This window comes from Bactrocera oleae, chromosome 3, assembly GCF_042242935.1.
Source record: "Bactrocera oleae isolate idBacOlea1 chromosome 3, idBacOlea1, whole genome shotgun sequence".
In the NCBI taxonomy this organism is placed as follows: Eukaryota; Metazoa; Arthropoda; class Insecta; order Diptera; family Tephritidae; genus Bactrocera; species Bactrocera oleae.
In genome coordinates this window covers 35,994,295-36,010,864 of record NC_091537.1, presented here as the reverse complement: position 1 = coordinate 36,010,864, position 16,570 = coordinate 35,994,295, and the positions used below count along the sequence as shown (strand labels likewise).

At 35.0% G+C, this 16,570-nt stretch overlaps 1 protein-coding gene across 5 annotated transcripts in view; it reads left to right on the top strand.

Annotated features, from left to right (window-relative positions):
• Nucleotides 1-16,570, top strand: part of fusl (fuseless) — a 223,379-nt gene that overhangs the window by 11,441 nt on the left and 195,368 nt on the right. For 2 of the 5 annotated variants that reach the window (XM_036370701.2, XM_036370700.2), the window contains exons 2-3: nucleotides 16,130-16,284; nucleotides 16,346-16,448. The exons of 2 other annotated variants lie outside the window; for them this stretch is intronic. The gene's annotated coding sequence lies outside the window, so the exon portion shown is untranslated. The remainder of the gene's footprint in view (nucleotides 1-16,129; nucleotides 16,285-16,345; nucleotides 16,449-16,570) is intronic. One more of the 5 variants, XM_070106465.1, reaches the window with a different exon arrangement.

Below are 16,570 nucleotides of genomic sequence, written 5' to 3'. Positions count from 1 at the left end.
ATTTTTTCTTTTTAGAAATTCGTTTCTTCTAATTTTTTGCACTTTCCTTGTTTTTATACTCTCGCAACTTGTTGCTACAGAGTATAATAGTTTTGTTTACCTAACGGTTGTTTGTATCACCTAAAACTAATCGAGTTAGATATAGAGTTATATAATATATGTATAAATAATCATAATGAAGAGAAGAGTTAAAATCCGGGTGACTGTCTATCCGTCCGTCCGTCCGTGCAAGCTGTACCTTGAGTAAAAAGTGAGATATCTTTATGAAACTTGGTACACATGTTTCTTGGTACCGTAAGACAGTTGGTATTGCAGATGGGCGTAATCGGACCACTTCCACGCCCACAAAACACCATTAACCAAAAACAAATAAATTGCCATAACTAAGCTCCACAACAAGATACAAGACTGTTATTTGGTACACAGGATCACATTAGGAGGGGCATCTGCAGTTAAAATTTGTTTTAAGTGGGCGTGGTCCCGCCCCCTAATAAGTTTAACCACTGAAGCTATAATAACAAAATTCACCGAGAACAAATGTTTTTAGCATCTCTATCGACGGTGTGAAAATTGGTGAAATCGGGTGACAACTCCGCCCACTCCCCATACAACGGTACTGTTAAAAAATACTAAAAGCGCGATAAACCAAGCACTAAACAAGTCAGAGACATTAAATTTTATCTCTAGGATGGTATGAGATGACTTTATAGGAACCGCGTTCAAAATTAGACAGTGGGCGTGGCACAGCCCACTTTTAGGTGAAAACCCATATCTTGAGATCTGCTTAACCGATTTCAACCAAATTCGGTGCATAACGTTCTTTTCATGTTTATATGTCATAGTGTGAAAATGGGCGAAATCGGACTACAACCACGCCTATTTTCCATGTAACACCATTTTCAATTCCATCTGATTCTTTCACTTTCCACTATGCAAATCAGGTAACAATGATTATATCGGGGTAAAACTTTGCGTGAATAATGCGTTTAAAGTATGCCACCTTGTGACTGAAAATTATCTTAATTGAATCAAAACTGTTCAAGTCCCTAGGTACTGAATATGTGGATCCCAGTGCCTATAGGTGACTTTTTACCGAAAATATCGGTCAACATACAACAAGGCGGCAAGATCCACCAAAAAATCTAAAACGAGTATACCATTTGACTTTGCGAGAATATAAAATGTTCGGTTACATCCGAACTTAGCCTTTGCTTACTAATTTATTTAATATTTCTGACAAACTTTGTTTATTTAGTTTACAATATGTTCCCGTGGTTTCAGTTTTACAATTTTGTATGTAAAAAATTTATTATTATTGTATAATATGTTATGTTCTGGTCAGTAATAAGCTTACCATCTAATTGAGCTGTGGCTCTTACATCATACGAAGTTTGTTCAAAAAGTATCGCAAATTTTGAATTTTGTTGCGTTATGTTGGTATTAATATCCTTTACTTATTCTGATAAGGTCGTCAATTTTGAATGTTTAGATAATTTTTGACAGCTGTTTTGCTTGGACGCGTTTTGGTTCGTTTTCGATTTTTGTCTATTATTGTGAAAAACGAATTAAATGCGCGATCACATTTCGAATGTTGACTGTGGCATATGGTGAAGGTGATATAAAATGAAATATAAAATGTCCCATAACTGATACAGTTATATAAACTTCCTTTTTCTTCTGATATTATATTTTCAAAATATGACAAATTAGTAATGTGAAATATATCTCCATTTTCCTCGTAAAAAGAAACGCCTCCATTTTCAAGAAGTACTTCGTCTTGTCGGGTATAGTCTATGACATCGGCCCCCGTCAATTCAATTAGTACTGTAAAAAGTGAAAAGGTCATATTGAAAACCTATAATATGTTACTTATGATTTTATGTTATCTGTATGTATGTATCATTATATAATATTTTTATTATTTATTATTATTTTATTACCTTAATTTTTATTAACGTGCTGTTTTTTATACATACCTAGGTTTTATTTTGTTTCTCTCCCCTATTATTATGTTTTTCTTAGTACATTACATACTTACCATATCTTTCTATTATATTATATATAAAAGTTTTCTGCTGCTGTCGAGAATCAACTAACATAAGAGCGAGCTAGCTCGCGCTCGGCGGGGGGCGGACGTAGGCGAGCGAGCGAAGCGAGCGAAGCGAGCGCCCCGGAGCGCAGCGGAGGGCGCCTAGTATAATATATTCTTTCTTTATGCATCTAGCGAAAGAGATAAGGATATTGTATGCCATATCGGATCCTCATTTAATATTGCCGGTAAAATCTTCGGCTAATTTTGTGGAGACTTCATGTTCCTTACATATTTTATTTACCTATGTCGATATTTCTTTCGTCTAGTTGTATGACTAGGAAACTTATTGTTCTTTGATATTAGTTTATTAGTAAGTTTATGTTAATTATGACAATCGTTTTTTCGGCTGTTTTTGTGGAATTTTTATAGTCCCGTGTGGAAGCTTTGTGTTGCTTAATTTCGATTCTCTTATTTTTATACTCTCACAACATGTTGCACAGAGTATAATAGTTTTGTTCACCCAACGGTTCACCTAAAACTCATCGATATAGATTTGGAGTTATGTATGTGGGTCATTCCGTCCATTTTCGCACTGTAACATAAAAATATGAAAAGAACGTTGTGCACCGAATTTGGTTGAAATCGGTTTGGCATATCCCAAGATATGGGTTTTCACCTAAGTGGGTTTAACAGTACCGTTATATGGGGAGTGAGCGGAGTTGCCACCCGATTTCAATTATTTTCACACTGTAGGTAGAGGTTCCATGTTTCTTGGTTCCATGTCGGTTGGTATTGCAGATGAGCCTTATAGGACTACTGCCACGCCCACAAAACGCCAGCAATCGAAAATGCGTAAAATAACATGACTGAGCCATAAATTAAGATATAGAACTTAAATTTGGAACAACAAATGACATTAAGGAGGGGCATCTGTGGTTTGCAAAGCTTTAAAGAGTGAGCATGGCCACGCCCCCTAATAAGTTTAATGTACAGGGTGGCTCACGAATCTTGCTACAAAAACAACCGTTATAACTGTTTTATAATCAATTCACTACATATTTTTTTTTTTTTTTTTTATTGTATAGCAAGTTTTTTTTTATGTCATATAATTAATTACTTTTAATAATTATGAACACCTAATTAGAAAATTATTTATTGCGGCCTGAAGGGTTGAAGTCGGGATTGCCTAAATTATCGATTTAATGGACTGCTTCAATTCAGTCAGATTTCTTAATTTTGTTTAGTGCACCCCGTACTTGACATAACTCCATTAAAAAAGGCTGGTGCAGTCAGATCATGTGACCTTGTGAGCCAGCGGAAAGTGGAGTTTCTTGATATTAATATGAAATAACCGGTGTGACTAGTGTGTGCAGTTGCTCCATCTTCCTGGAAGCAAACGCTATTAAAGGATATACGTCTTCGGCGTATTTCTGGGTAAAAAAACTCATTCAACATCTTTAAGCAACGGTGCTCATTGACAGTTACTCTCACACCGTTTTCTTCAAAGAAGTATGGCCCGACAATACACTTTGATGAAACGGCGCACCACACAGTGACTCTTTCCGGGTGGAGTTCCGTCTCGTGGATTATTTCTGGATTATTTCACACCCTCTGCCATCCCTAGCAAATAAGTAACTTGCGCGTTCGTGGTTAGATTTCAACAACAGCTGAACATAGTAAAAGCCCCACAAAAGCCTTTAACGCAGTCATGTCTATGTCTTTCAGTTCAAGTTTATTTTGACGAGCAAACATTATTCTATAACTAGAGCTTTTTTGTTTGTCCAAGTCAATATTTCTTAAGGCATTTCTTCGTCAAATAATTTATGCCAAATTATTTATGTCAATTTCGAGGCACAAGCATGTGTTATGATATTATGTTGAAGTGTTCGAACCCGCATTAGGAGAAGTCTTTAACCATTTATAACGATTTTTTTCGTAATAAAAATTTGACCTTCGTAATTCCGAAAGAGGCCTGGTATCATCAGAACTATCGCTGCTACCTTCATCAGAACTATCAGCGCTCCTCTCATAGCTGCTATTCACTTCTGGAATATTCTCCTCTAAATCTTCATCTTGGTCACGAAACTTATATAGATCACGATCGGAAACCAACAACTCGTCAATATCATCTTCACTGACAGATTGGTCTGAAGCCAGCAAGAGGGCAGTGAATCCCTCTTCAAATGATGGACTGTCTACCCGTAATATTTTGCTCTTTGATGAACTCGTGGGCTGGAATTGACGTTTTTTTTAGCGTTTTCAGCCATTTTGCACTAAAATTAAAAAAATATTTCGAAAAAATATTTGTATGGCAACTAGAGACATGTTACAGGCTATGGCCGATTTTCTAATTAGTATTACTTATCTGTTAAACAACATACGATTACTCACACAGAAAAAAGGTTATTACGGTTTGCCCACTCCCCTCTAAAGCATTAATTAATATAACGCGATAAAACTCTGCACGAATAGTGTGCACCTTATGATCAAAACCCCTGTGCTTATTACCGAAAATATCGGTCAATGTTTAAGATATACAATATAAGTGAATCTCGGAGAGAATCCTTTACTGATAATAGTATGTCTTAATGTCAAAAATGGGTTGATCCCTAAAATAGATACATTTGGCTGAAACCTTGACCTAGCCCCTATATAACTAATATCAGAATTTGTGAACATCCGGCTGACTTTACTCCATATAGATTGGAAATGTTATATGAGGTACCTTAATGAAACCCAGGGAGCATGTTACTAGTACGTATAAAAATAAGTAAAATCGGTTCAATACTACCCTCAACTTCCATATACTACATATAATGATTTTCGTTTTCCTAACAAGTTTTATAACGAATATGTCGTTCAGTGTGTGGCCTATATATATATTTAAAAAATTGCTTGGATATATGTTCTCTCGTATACATTAGCAATGCCTAAATTAATGCAATCAGCCCGTCCCTTTCTCTGCCCCAAAGTCCCCCAAATACTTCCGTCTTTCCATCTGACTTTAAACCGTTCAGGTTGGTCAAAATGTGTGATATTTAAATGAATTAAAAGGACACGTTTTCTTAAAAGTTATGTAGCTTAGCACTGAATTAGAGTGGAATTGGTCTATTACTAATCTTCATATCCCTATTATAATTAATTCCGTTCCTCTGGTAAACGTTTTCCTCATCTACTCAATATACATTTAATTAATCCTCTTTAGTCGTGTTGATATCACATACATACTTACATACATCACATTTGAAGATGTTTTTAGTATAAGTTTTGCAGACGCGAACTAAAATATACTTGTAGCTATAAAATGAAGTCTAAGTTAATGGCCTTCAATATATGTAAGTCAAAAAGATAGATTTTACTGTAATTTTTTACGACTCCTTCGAATAATGAATTTACACGTAAAATTTTTGTAATATAAAGTTTTGCCAGAACTAAAAATTAAGTCTAAGTTAATGGCCTTCAATATAAGTCAAGAAGATACCAGATTTGATTGTAATTTTTTCACAATTTCTTCGAATAATGAATGTTGAATTCTTTCGCAACTTAATATAAAGTTTTGCCAACACCAGAATGTATTTCCCCGGCTTTGACTATTGCAAGTTGCAAGAAACTCTTTACTCTCCTATTGATTCACATCCTAAGCTAAAAATATAAATATTCTTCTCTTTCATTATTTATTATTAACTTATTTTTGATTAAGTTGATTACTGCATTAGTCTCCTTCAAAAAGTTGTTTCGAATAATAAGTCTGCTTCTAAATTTTCGAATTCGTAGAAGTTTTGTCTTTTACCAAATAGGGTAATAATATGATGAGAACTTACTATCGAAAATCCATTAATTGTTTTTACTCTTTTATATGTGCATATCTAATTCGTTTTTATTTTAACAAATTCTTGTTTCAACTTGTTTCTCCCGTGTCTACATGTATGTTATTTGAAACTTTTGTTTCGTTTGCCAGAACAACTTGAAGACTTTTGTTTTAGTTTCCCTATGTTTATATTTTATTTCTTACTTTTCCTTTCCTTTGAATAGGGCAATTCAAAATTCTCCTTACAGTGATTACAATAATACAACCTTGCTTTGGTGTGCTTGGATTTCCCATTTAAAGTATTCATTTTAAGTAAAGTATTCATTTTCGAAACTTGGATCATCGCTACCGTTTCTGATACTCCTCAATAGTGTTTCTTTTATTTTTTCCTATACAATTAAAAACTTGTTACGTACATTTGATCCTTATCCCCATCCTAAAAGTGATAATTTTCTTGTTTTGCCTCTCCTCTAAGTTCTTCAAGATTTTACACAATTCTGTCTAACTTATTACAATTTAAGTCAATTGGTAAGGCGTCTGTCATTTTTTCGAAATTATTCGGTCATTAGATTTTTTAGTTTATTTATTTATATACATTTTTTGATCCTTCCTTAGTAGGAGAATCTGTTATTCTAGAGGGTCTGGAGTTTAGAATCGCAGAGCTGAGTTTATATTATGAAGTGGAAGATCCCCCTTGCGGTAGTGAATCGCGGTTTCAAAATATTGTATCATATGGCTGGTCGAGCCTTGATTTAAAATTTATTAGGTTATATAAATATACACAATAAAAACATTTTTTGATAATACTTATATTATTTATTAATAGTAATATTAAAACTGGGATAATTTTACGTTAAATATTTTTTTTTTAATATAATATTGACTTACAAACTATCCTTTGTGATAATCAGTTGTCCGCTGTTATGGTTGCAAATTGTAAGTTGTCTTGTCTCTTGTAGGCAACCATTCGGCTTAGCGTGCAATTCCTTAATTTATATTATTTTCTTTTTTCTATTTCCTTTTTAGCTTTTTTATTGCATTTTTAATTTTTTAATTAGATTATGGGTTGTATTAAGTTTATAAATTTTTATTTAATATTACTTGTAAGCTACGATTTTTTATCAGATTTAGACTAGACTTGGTATCTTGTCATTATTTTCAATTATTTCAAAGCAAATTTAAATATTTCAATCTTTAATGTTACTCTTCTCCTCCCGTGAAGATACTTGAGTGTTAAAAAAAATGTGGTTCAACCCGCGTCACTGTCCACTATTTGTAATTGATAATCTTTGGGCTGGGGATACTTAGTAGTTTTCGCCGTTTGTCTAAGCAAGGATATCACTAAACACAAGCACTGCTCTTCACGATCGTTTATTCTTTGGCTAGGGCCAAGGGTATTTTTATGACTTACGCGTGCCCCAAGTTGGGCGCCAATTAATATCCTCGTGGGGGAAGATATTTAAAAAAATAAATTTTATATTCGTGAACGCGCGGAAGAAATCAGAAAACGTATCGGAATAAGAATTCTCCCTTATTTTCAACTTACTATTATTTATACTTTTTATTCTTATTGACTTAAAGCTACTTCAGAATAATGATTGAATTCAGAACAAATTAAAATCACATTTTTAGCTTTTCGGCATATTTCGGCAGAATATCAACCTTCATTTTTGTTCACAATTATTATTGTTATGCCTTCATGTGAGGGCCACCTGTAATGTTTTGATAAGAATGGATTATTCCACTCAGAACGGAAAAAGCATATCGAGCTCTTAAATAAACAAAAAACATTAATAATGATTTTAATTATGTCTCTGCATAATTACAAAAGTTAAGATGTAATTTAATTTACAGTTACGAGTTGAAGTCCGGATGTCTAAAAATTGAGATATTGTCATTAAACTTGGTACACATGTTCCTTGTCGCACAAGAAGGGTTCGTATTGTAGACGGAAGGAACCGAACCATTGTAAATCTCACAAAATGCTGTTAATCAAAAACCTATAAGGTGTCATAACTACGCTTCCCAATAATATACAAGGCTGTTATTAAGTACAACGAATTACATTAAGGATGAGAATCTACGGAGGAAAAAAGTTTTAAAAATGGACATTACCCCGCCTTCTAATAAGTTTAATGTACATATCTTTTAAACCATTCCAGCTCTCATAATCAAATTTGCTCATCTATCTAACTCGATTAGTTTTAGATGATACAAACAACCGTTAGGTGAACAAAACTATTATACTCTGTAGCAACAAGTTGCGAGAGTAAAATTAACCAACAAGTTTACTATTAATGGGAAAGTTGTACTTGCTTTGCGTTGACCAATTTCTCCCAGCGTGGATCTGTTCTTGCTACCTTGAGAATAAAATCGTTTTCCAAATTTGGAAGTGGCAAATGGAATTAAACACTTTAAAGCCTCTGTGGTTAACTCTAGGTATTCTGATTTCCTTCTTAACCAAAAGGTATCCAAATCATTCTTTGAGCTTAATTGTCAAATTTACCACGCGTCTTAAATCCGTTCTTAAATGCAGCTTAAAAACGGATTTAAGACCCTCTTTATCCAATGTTCTTTGATATTTCTTGCACTGAGAAGTATCGACACAGTTCGTCTTTAAAATATCTACACTAATACTATTTTCATACCCGTCTTTCATGTTTATCTCACATCCGACTTCTTCAATAAAAGACTGTGTCGAAGAAACTGTATCGAAGTTGCTTTGATTTAGAGACGATAGCCACACGTCAATTTTGTTTGTAATGTATTTTGTCTTTAGCTGTCATGATATTTTCATTCTGTCCTTGAAGAGTTTTGTTCAAGATATTTGAATGCTCAAATAAGTCAGAAAGAAACGCCGATTTCCAAAGGAATTCGGACTCACATATAACTTTGAAATATTCTGACTTGGCCTGCTGTAAAAGCAAAAGTTCAGCTCGTAGTTCCAAAACTCTGGTGAGTACTTTGCCTCTTGATAACCACCTCACTTCTGTATGGTAAAGTAAATTTTTATGGAGTGCTTCCATATCCTCACCAATTTTTCGAAATAATCGTGTCCGCAAAACTTTTCCTTTAACGGAGTTCTATTATCATTTTATAATAACATTTAGAACTTGGTCGTATTTTTGTGGCAATGTTTTGGCCGCCAGAGCTTGGCGATGGAGCAAGCAGTGCGTCCAACATGCGTTTTGCATCTGTTCTTTCAGTCTAGCAATAAATCCACTGTTTGCACCAGTCACTGGTTTTGATCCATCACTACACATATAAATGCATTTATTTTCCCAATCTATATTCATACTTTTAGTAGCTTCAAGGAACATTTTATACAAAACAGTATTTCTTCCATCAATTTTTCATTTGATTCCAAACGCACAAAAGCTACAAATTGCGCACAATCTGCAATATAAGTGTATTCATCAAATTACAAGGCCACAATGGTACTTACTCGTATTTTTTCTACAATATAACTTGATCACGACCATCAGTCGCCATATCGCTTATCTTGCGTTGAATGGTGTTGTCAGAGAGAGGTATATTTTTAAGTTTCTCTACCTCTTGTTAGCCAAACATAATTTCTGCCATATCTAAAAGCGCTCTTAAAATGAAGTTTTTGGCAATAGTGTGAGATTTTCCAGCTTTAACCACACGAAGCACTACTCGACAACTAGCCAGCAACGCTTTCTCATTTACTTTGGACATTTGTGCTATGGCAGATTTTTGATGTTGAAAAGCTTTAATTTTCTCTCCAATCCACTCCAAGGTTTATTTTTCTCATTTGGATGTTTTGTATTGAGGTGGCGTAGTAATGTTGATACCTTCACGCTTTCCCATAATAACGGTTCAAAGCAAATAACGCACTGACGTTTATTTTCAATCACAGTAAATCCGAATTTCAAAAAATTTTCATCGTAAAGCCGTTTTTTGTTTGTTTTAGTTTCATCGCCAGATGTTCCCGGTTCCGTTGGTCTTTTAAGACATGTTTCCATTTTGAAACTATAACCCTTGACAAAAAATAACAAACTGACGTGACGTTTGCAAGTGCTGCACACGCGTTCGCCGCTTCACACCCCGTGTCGCCCCCGCAACTCGTGTACGTTACATCTGTGTGAATTGCACTATCGATAATAGTGAACACGTATTCAATGTACAAAAATGTGTTTTACGTACTTAATTATATATTTTTCCTGAATCCTAGTTAACACAATAAAGGTACTTGTGTAGGATGTAAGTTTAATATTATATTTTTGACGTATTAAAACATAACTAAACTAAAGTAGATGTTAGGGGGGTTACACTAAAAGGGTCGCGTCATGAAAAATTTTGAAGACCACTGCTTTAATAGATCGAGACATTCTTTCACTATTTTCTTTGAAACCATAAGTGACTTTAATAATTTCAAGGCCGTTATCCGTATATATATACTCGTATACCTTGTTGTGAGCTAACTTTTTGTGAGAACAACAATGCTTTCTGTGATTGCTCTGATCTCCGCTTGGAAACACTGCAGTGGTCCGGTAAACGGAAGGCGATTTTGGTAACTAATTTTTCTGAAAAGACTCCACCTCCCTTATCTAGTTTGGAGCCATCAGTATAGATGCTAATCCCAGTATTCCTGTCCACCTCGTCCTTTTCCCACTCCTGTCTGGTGGAAAGGATTGCGAAAATCCGTGGTAGTGGATAGAAACGGGAACTTACTAGGTATCTTAGAATGCCCCTTGTTGCAGGCGACTAATTGGGGAGATTCCATCAGCCTCAGAGCTGGCATCGTTGCCATTTGCTTACAAAACAAGTCCGTTGGTAGTAAGTGTAAAATTACGTTTAGTACCTGATTTGACGTTGTTCTAAGAGCATTAATCCATCTATCTGGCTGCTCTTTGCATACTTTCTATACGCCTCATCGCGTATGTCTTTTGCATTATTGGCCACCATACCAATATACCATATGTCATGATTGGTCTACCAACTACTGTGTAGAGCCAATAAGCTATCCGAAGTGTTAGCCCCCATTTGGGGCCCACCATCCTTTTGCAGGTGTAGGGTGCTGTAGCTACTTTCTTCACTCTAGCATCTATGTTTGGTTTCCATGAAAGCTTCCTGTCTAAGATTTGTCCTAAGCAGCTTGCCTTATCTCCAATTGTTAGTCCACTACCATTTATAACTGGCGCCGTAATTTCTGGAGTATTGCGTTTCCTGGTGAACAATACTAGCTCAGTCTTACTAGCATTTAAGTTTAGTCCGCACGATACGGCCCAAAAATTTATATCGTCTAAAAATATTTGCATAAAATTAGCAAGAGTGTTCGGGAATTTATCTCTAACCGAAAGTGCCACATCGTTAGCGTAGGCCACAACATATACCCCCTTCTTTTCTAGATCCAACAGCAACTTATTCATTGTCATGATCCAGAGAAGTGGAGATAACACGCTTCCTTGAGGTGTAGCCCTATGGACAGATCTGCACATCGTTGAGGCGCCGAGCGTTGAAATTATTGACCTGCTGTGTGCATCTGTTCAATAAATTTTCTGAGAGGTTCAAAGATGTTCAGATTCTTAAGCGCGCTCAGTATGGCCCTAGGCTGGATGTTATTGAAGGCTTCTTCTATATCTAAGAAGGCAACTAGAGTGTATTCTTTAACTTCCAGAGATTTTTCAATCTCCGCCACCACTGAGCTTAGTACTGTTGCTGTGAATTTTCTTTTAGAATACATATGCTGCGAAGCAACCAATTTTTCTGGTTTTAGTTTGTTTCTTATGTGTATTAGCCTTTCCAATGCTTTTAGTAGGAATGAGGAGAGACTAATTGGTCGGAAATCCTTAGGACTTGTATGTAAGCTTTTACCTGCTTTAGGTATGCATATTACTTTGACTTTCCTCCATAGCCAAAGAATACAGTATTACAATCAGAGAACTTAGAATAACGAGAAGGTGTAGGTTCGACAGCGAACATTTGTAAAATTTTTATCGGGGAGTTCACCTCACACGCAGGAGAAACAAATAACATTTCTCGCTTTTATAACAGCGGTGAATCTACCTTTTATCTACTATTACCAAAGGTGAATATTGAAGAAAATATAATATGTATGCCAAACACGGAATATTGATATGCCATTTGAAATATATTCCCTTTTATTGAACTTTATTATTAATTATTTTATTTTAATTAATTTTTACTCTATAATGAGTTATTAGTAATAAGTTAAAAGTATTTTGATAAATTTCTTAAAATAATGCATTTACTTAACACCATTATGGAGTCACGAAAGTACAGAATTATGTTTTGTCGGCGGCATTTTCATATCATGTGTACATGTAAAGAAATATGAAAGAAAAGTATTTGTAAAATTGTCTAAAAATCGCATGCATATGCACATATGTAGACATGTACACGGTCAACCAGTGACCGAAGCTCACGTTTTTTGCTTTCATGTCAAAGAGTCAATCTCTCGAAGGACTGACACGACCGACAAAGCGTCACCACATTGTATTGTTGGTAGAAAATCCTAGATAAGGCGAAAAATAAACGAACGCTCGCAGATTGTCATCGACTCCCAACAAATCATTGTAAATACGTACATATGCTTAAATATGAACATGCAAAAATAATGATGCAGATTTTTGCGAGTCACGGCTTTGTTGCCACTTTTGTCACTTTTTTCTGTGTCTTATGGGCTTGCAGGGTTGTCAATTTATGAAATTTCTTTAATTTATTAATTTTAGACACTTTAACGTCAACAATAAAAAAAGTAAACAGATACAGCTGATAGAATAGGACATTTGAAAAACATACCCCAGTACATACATACAGTGTTATATTTGTCGTATTTCAATTATGCATGGGAAACCGGGAAAATGCTATAAATAAATAAGTCAAAAACATGAAATATTATATCCGAGATGGTACGAGAACACTTGATAGGAGCCGTGGTCAAAATTAGAGGATGGGCATGGCACCACCTACATTTAGGTGGAAACACATATATAGGAACCCGCTCGACCAAGTTCGGTAGGTGGTATTACTATGACATTTTTATGCCGCAGTGTGAAAATGGGCAATACTTCCATGTTACACAATTTTAAATTCCATCTGATTCTTTCACTTTCCAGTATACAAATAAAGCACCAATGAATGTATCGCGTATAAAAATTTGGGCGAATATTGACTTTGAAGTTTGTCTAAGTCAGAACTAAACTGAAAAACTTAATGAAATTAAAAGAGCGTGTTTTTCTTACAACAATGTACCTTTGCACATAAGATGAATAAAATCGATTTAAAACTTGCCCTAGCCGCCATATAACTAATATCAGAATTTTAAAACATCCGGTTGACTTTACCCCGCATATGTTTGTGAGGGTATTTGAAGTACCTTAATGAACTTCTGTGGTAATGGCAAAAAATAGATAAAAGCAGTTCAATACTATCCCTATCTCTCATATTCCAAATATAAGATTTTCAAACTTCTGATTAGTCTTATACCAAATATATCGGTCTGTATTTAAGATATCTTAACAAAATTAACTGAACTTGGACATACTATAGTTTAATGCCAAAAATATGGGATATTGGTCTACGAATTACCCAAACCCTCATAACGAAAACCATTATGTGTGGTATATAATGATTTTCGTTATTCAAACAAACCCAATTATCAATATGTCGGTCAGAGTATGAGTTATATATTTATTAAATTACCCGAACTTATCCCTTCCTTACTTCTTAGACTTAAGATACCATACCGTAAAAGCTCTATTTGTGCTAAATTTTATCCTGATATATTCATTCGGGATTGATTTTTGTACTGGAAAGTGAATGATAAGCTGGAATTTAAAGTTGTGTTATATTGCAAGTAGGCGTGATTGTACTGTAACATAGGAATGTCGGGATAATGTTAATCTTGTTAGTAGTTCTTGAGGCCTAGTGTTTCACCAATCTGAACATGAATTCTTATAAGGGCCTTCCATACCATGTTCCGAAAAACCACTCTTTTACTAATTTTAAATATTATATAACCGTTATATGGGGAGTTAGCGAAGTTATCATTTCATAGGTTTTCGCACTACGTAAGGAGGAACTAGGAGAAATTCGTCTTAGGAAGCTTGGTTGACATAACTTTAGTGATTTGTAAGATACATATGTAAATTAATCTTATTAGACGGTGGGGACACGTCCACTAAGTTTTTAAACCTCCAGATGCCTCTCCATACTTAGATGCTCTGGACCATTTAACAGTTTAGTATCCTAACTTGTGGCATTTATAATTTCTCGCTTAACGGCTATTTTGGTGCGTGGCAATGGTTACGCGCATATGTCATACCAAATCGCCTAGAGTGCTAAGAACATGTATACCAAATTTACCAAGAAATGTGAATTTTTACTCTAGTTACCGGACATTCCTCCTTAATTCAACCCGTCTCATCATACTGATAATTTATATAGGTACATTTACATATGTACAAATGTTACATATTTCGTAACCCTTATTATTCAGTTGCAACATGTTGCGAGAGTATAAAAAACACTCATATATTCCATAGATCGAAGTTGCAACAGATGTGTACATATAATATATTAGGTGTAGTAAAAAGAAATTTATTATTATTATTATTTTTAAAATAGATGGGATTTTTTATCTGTATCTCGCGTTGTTTGAGTCCGATCGGGTTCCGCTATATAGCTTTAGAAATATGACATTTCATGCTAAAAAAGCTTTTCTGACAATATTCTGATTGGTTAATTCAATTTTGTTTGAGTGTGCCTCAAAGATGGACACTAGCAAAGAGAAAATACGCTATATTTTACAGTTTTTCTTCGATAAGGGCGAAAACGCAAGCCAGGCGGCAGAAAATGTGAATAGCGTTAATGGTCCTGATATGTAACAGCTAATCACGCGCAATTCTGGTTTCGTCGATTCCGTTCCGGTAATTTCGATGTCACAGATGCACCACGCACTGGAAGGCCAATTTTCGAAAATTTCGTTGAAAACATAGACGATGTCGAGTCCGACCGTCATGTAAGCACTGTTTCGATTGCCCAAGAGTTAAAAATTACACAAAAAAGCATTTAGAACTATTTGAAAAAGGCTGGATACGAAAAGAAGTTCGATGTATGGGTGCCACACGAGTTAACGCAAAAAGACCTCATGGACCGGATTTCCATCTGCGAATCGCTGCAAAATCGACCCATTTCTGAAGCGATTGGTGACTGGCGATGAAAAGTGGATCACTTACGACAACGTCAAGTGAAAACGGTCGTGGTCGAAACGCGGTAAGCCGGCGCAAACAGTGGTCAAGCCATGATTGTCGGCCAGAAAGGTTTTGTTGTGTGTTTGGTGGGATTGACAAAGAATTATCTGCTATGAGCTGCTCCAATTCGGCAAAACTCTTAACTCGGAACTGTACTGTCCCCAATTGCACCGTCTGAAGGAAGCAATCACCCAGATGCGGCCAGCTTTGTCCAATAGGAATTTTGTTCCATCAGGACAACGCCAGGCCACACACATCGATAGTGACTCGCCAGAAGCTTCGGGAGCTTGGTTGGGAGGTTCTCTAGAACCCAGTGATTACCATCTATTCCTATCCATGGCGAACAATTTTGCTGGTGAAGAATTCGCTTCAAAAGAGGCTTGTGAAAATCAGTTGTCTCAATTTTTGGTCCATAGGAGCGAAGGCTTCTATGAGAGAGGCATAATGAAATAACCCTTAAAATGGCAACAAGTTATCGAACAAAACGGCTCAAAATCGATTATTCTAACTATGGTAATTAAAGCCTTCAATTTCATGTAAAAATAATGGATTTCTTTTTACTACACCTAATATTATTATTCCAATCTATGACATTTTTAATTATTGATTATGTCAAAAATAAGTCGATCAAATGTTAAAACTCAGTTAGAGACCGCAAATTTATTTTGCTTAGATACTATTGTAAATTACCACAGATAGCACCGTCACCTGATCTTCCAGCATCTCTACTTTCTGTGCAAAAATTTTTTGCACCTGTCCAATCGAAAAACCAGAGCTTTACAAATTTAATTTTTTTATTTAAAACAAATGTAACCAAAGAAATGATTTATATTATTACAAACTTAACGTGGCCGATAACAATATAAGAATTTATTAAGATATTATCTAATTTGTTTCCATCGATTTCTTGTTCAAATGTACAGTGATGTGCGGTAAAATAAAGCCACACAATCGCTGACGATGTTACTTAATTTAAAAGTTTTTTGTGAACCTAATATTCTATGAACTAACTTTAGATAAATAATAGCATCCTCTTTGAATATTATTCAGGTATTTCTGAAGTCAATTGCGAGTTCATTTTTTGCAAATCAGTGAAAGTGTGCTACTGACTGTGCAATGACGTGTGCGTTAAAATAGAGCCAAACGATAAAATTAAAAATTTTGCGAAGCGAAAAAACATTATTTGATAAACTTTTAAACAAAACGTGAGTAAAGGGTTTTAATTTTATACATTTAATGTAAGTTTTGTTGTTTTATATAAATTAGGTATACAAATGGGAAGAGCCCTGCACTGCAGTTCTGAATGCCAAAAACTGATAAAAACTTTGAGAGTACAATCAAAAAGCCAAAAGGAAATTATAAAGAACAAGTAAGAAAGGGCTAAGTTCGGATGGAACCGAACATTTTATACCCTCGCAAAGTCTAGTGGTATACTCGTTTGAAATTTCTTTTTATATTTTAATAATTAGAGGAATCGTTCTTGTGTTTAGT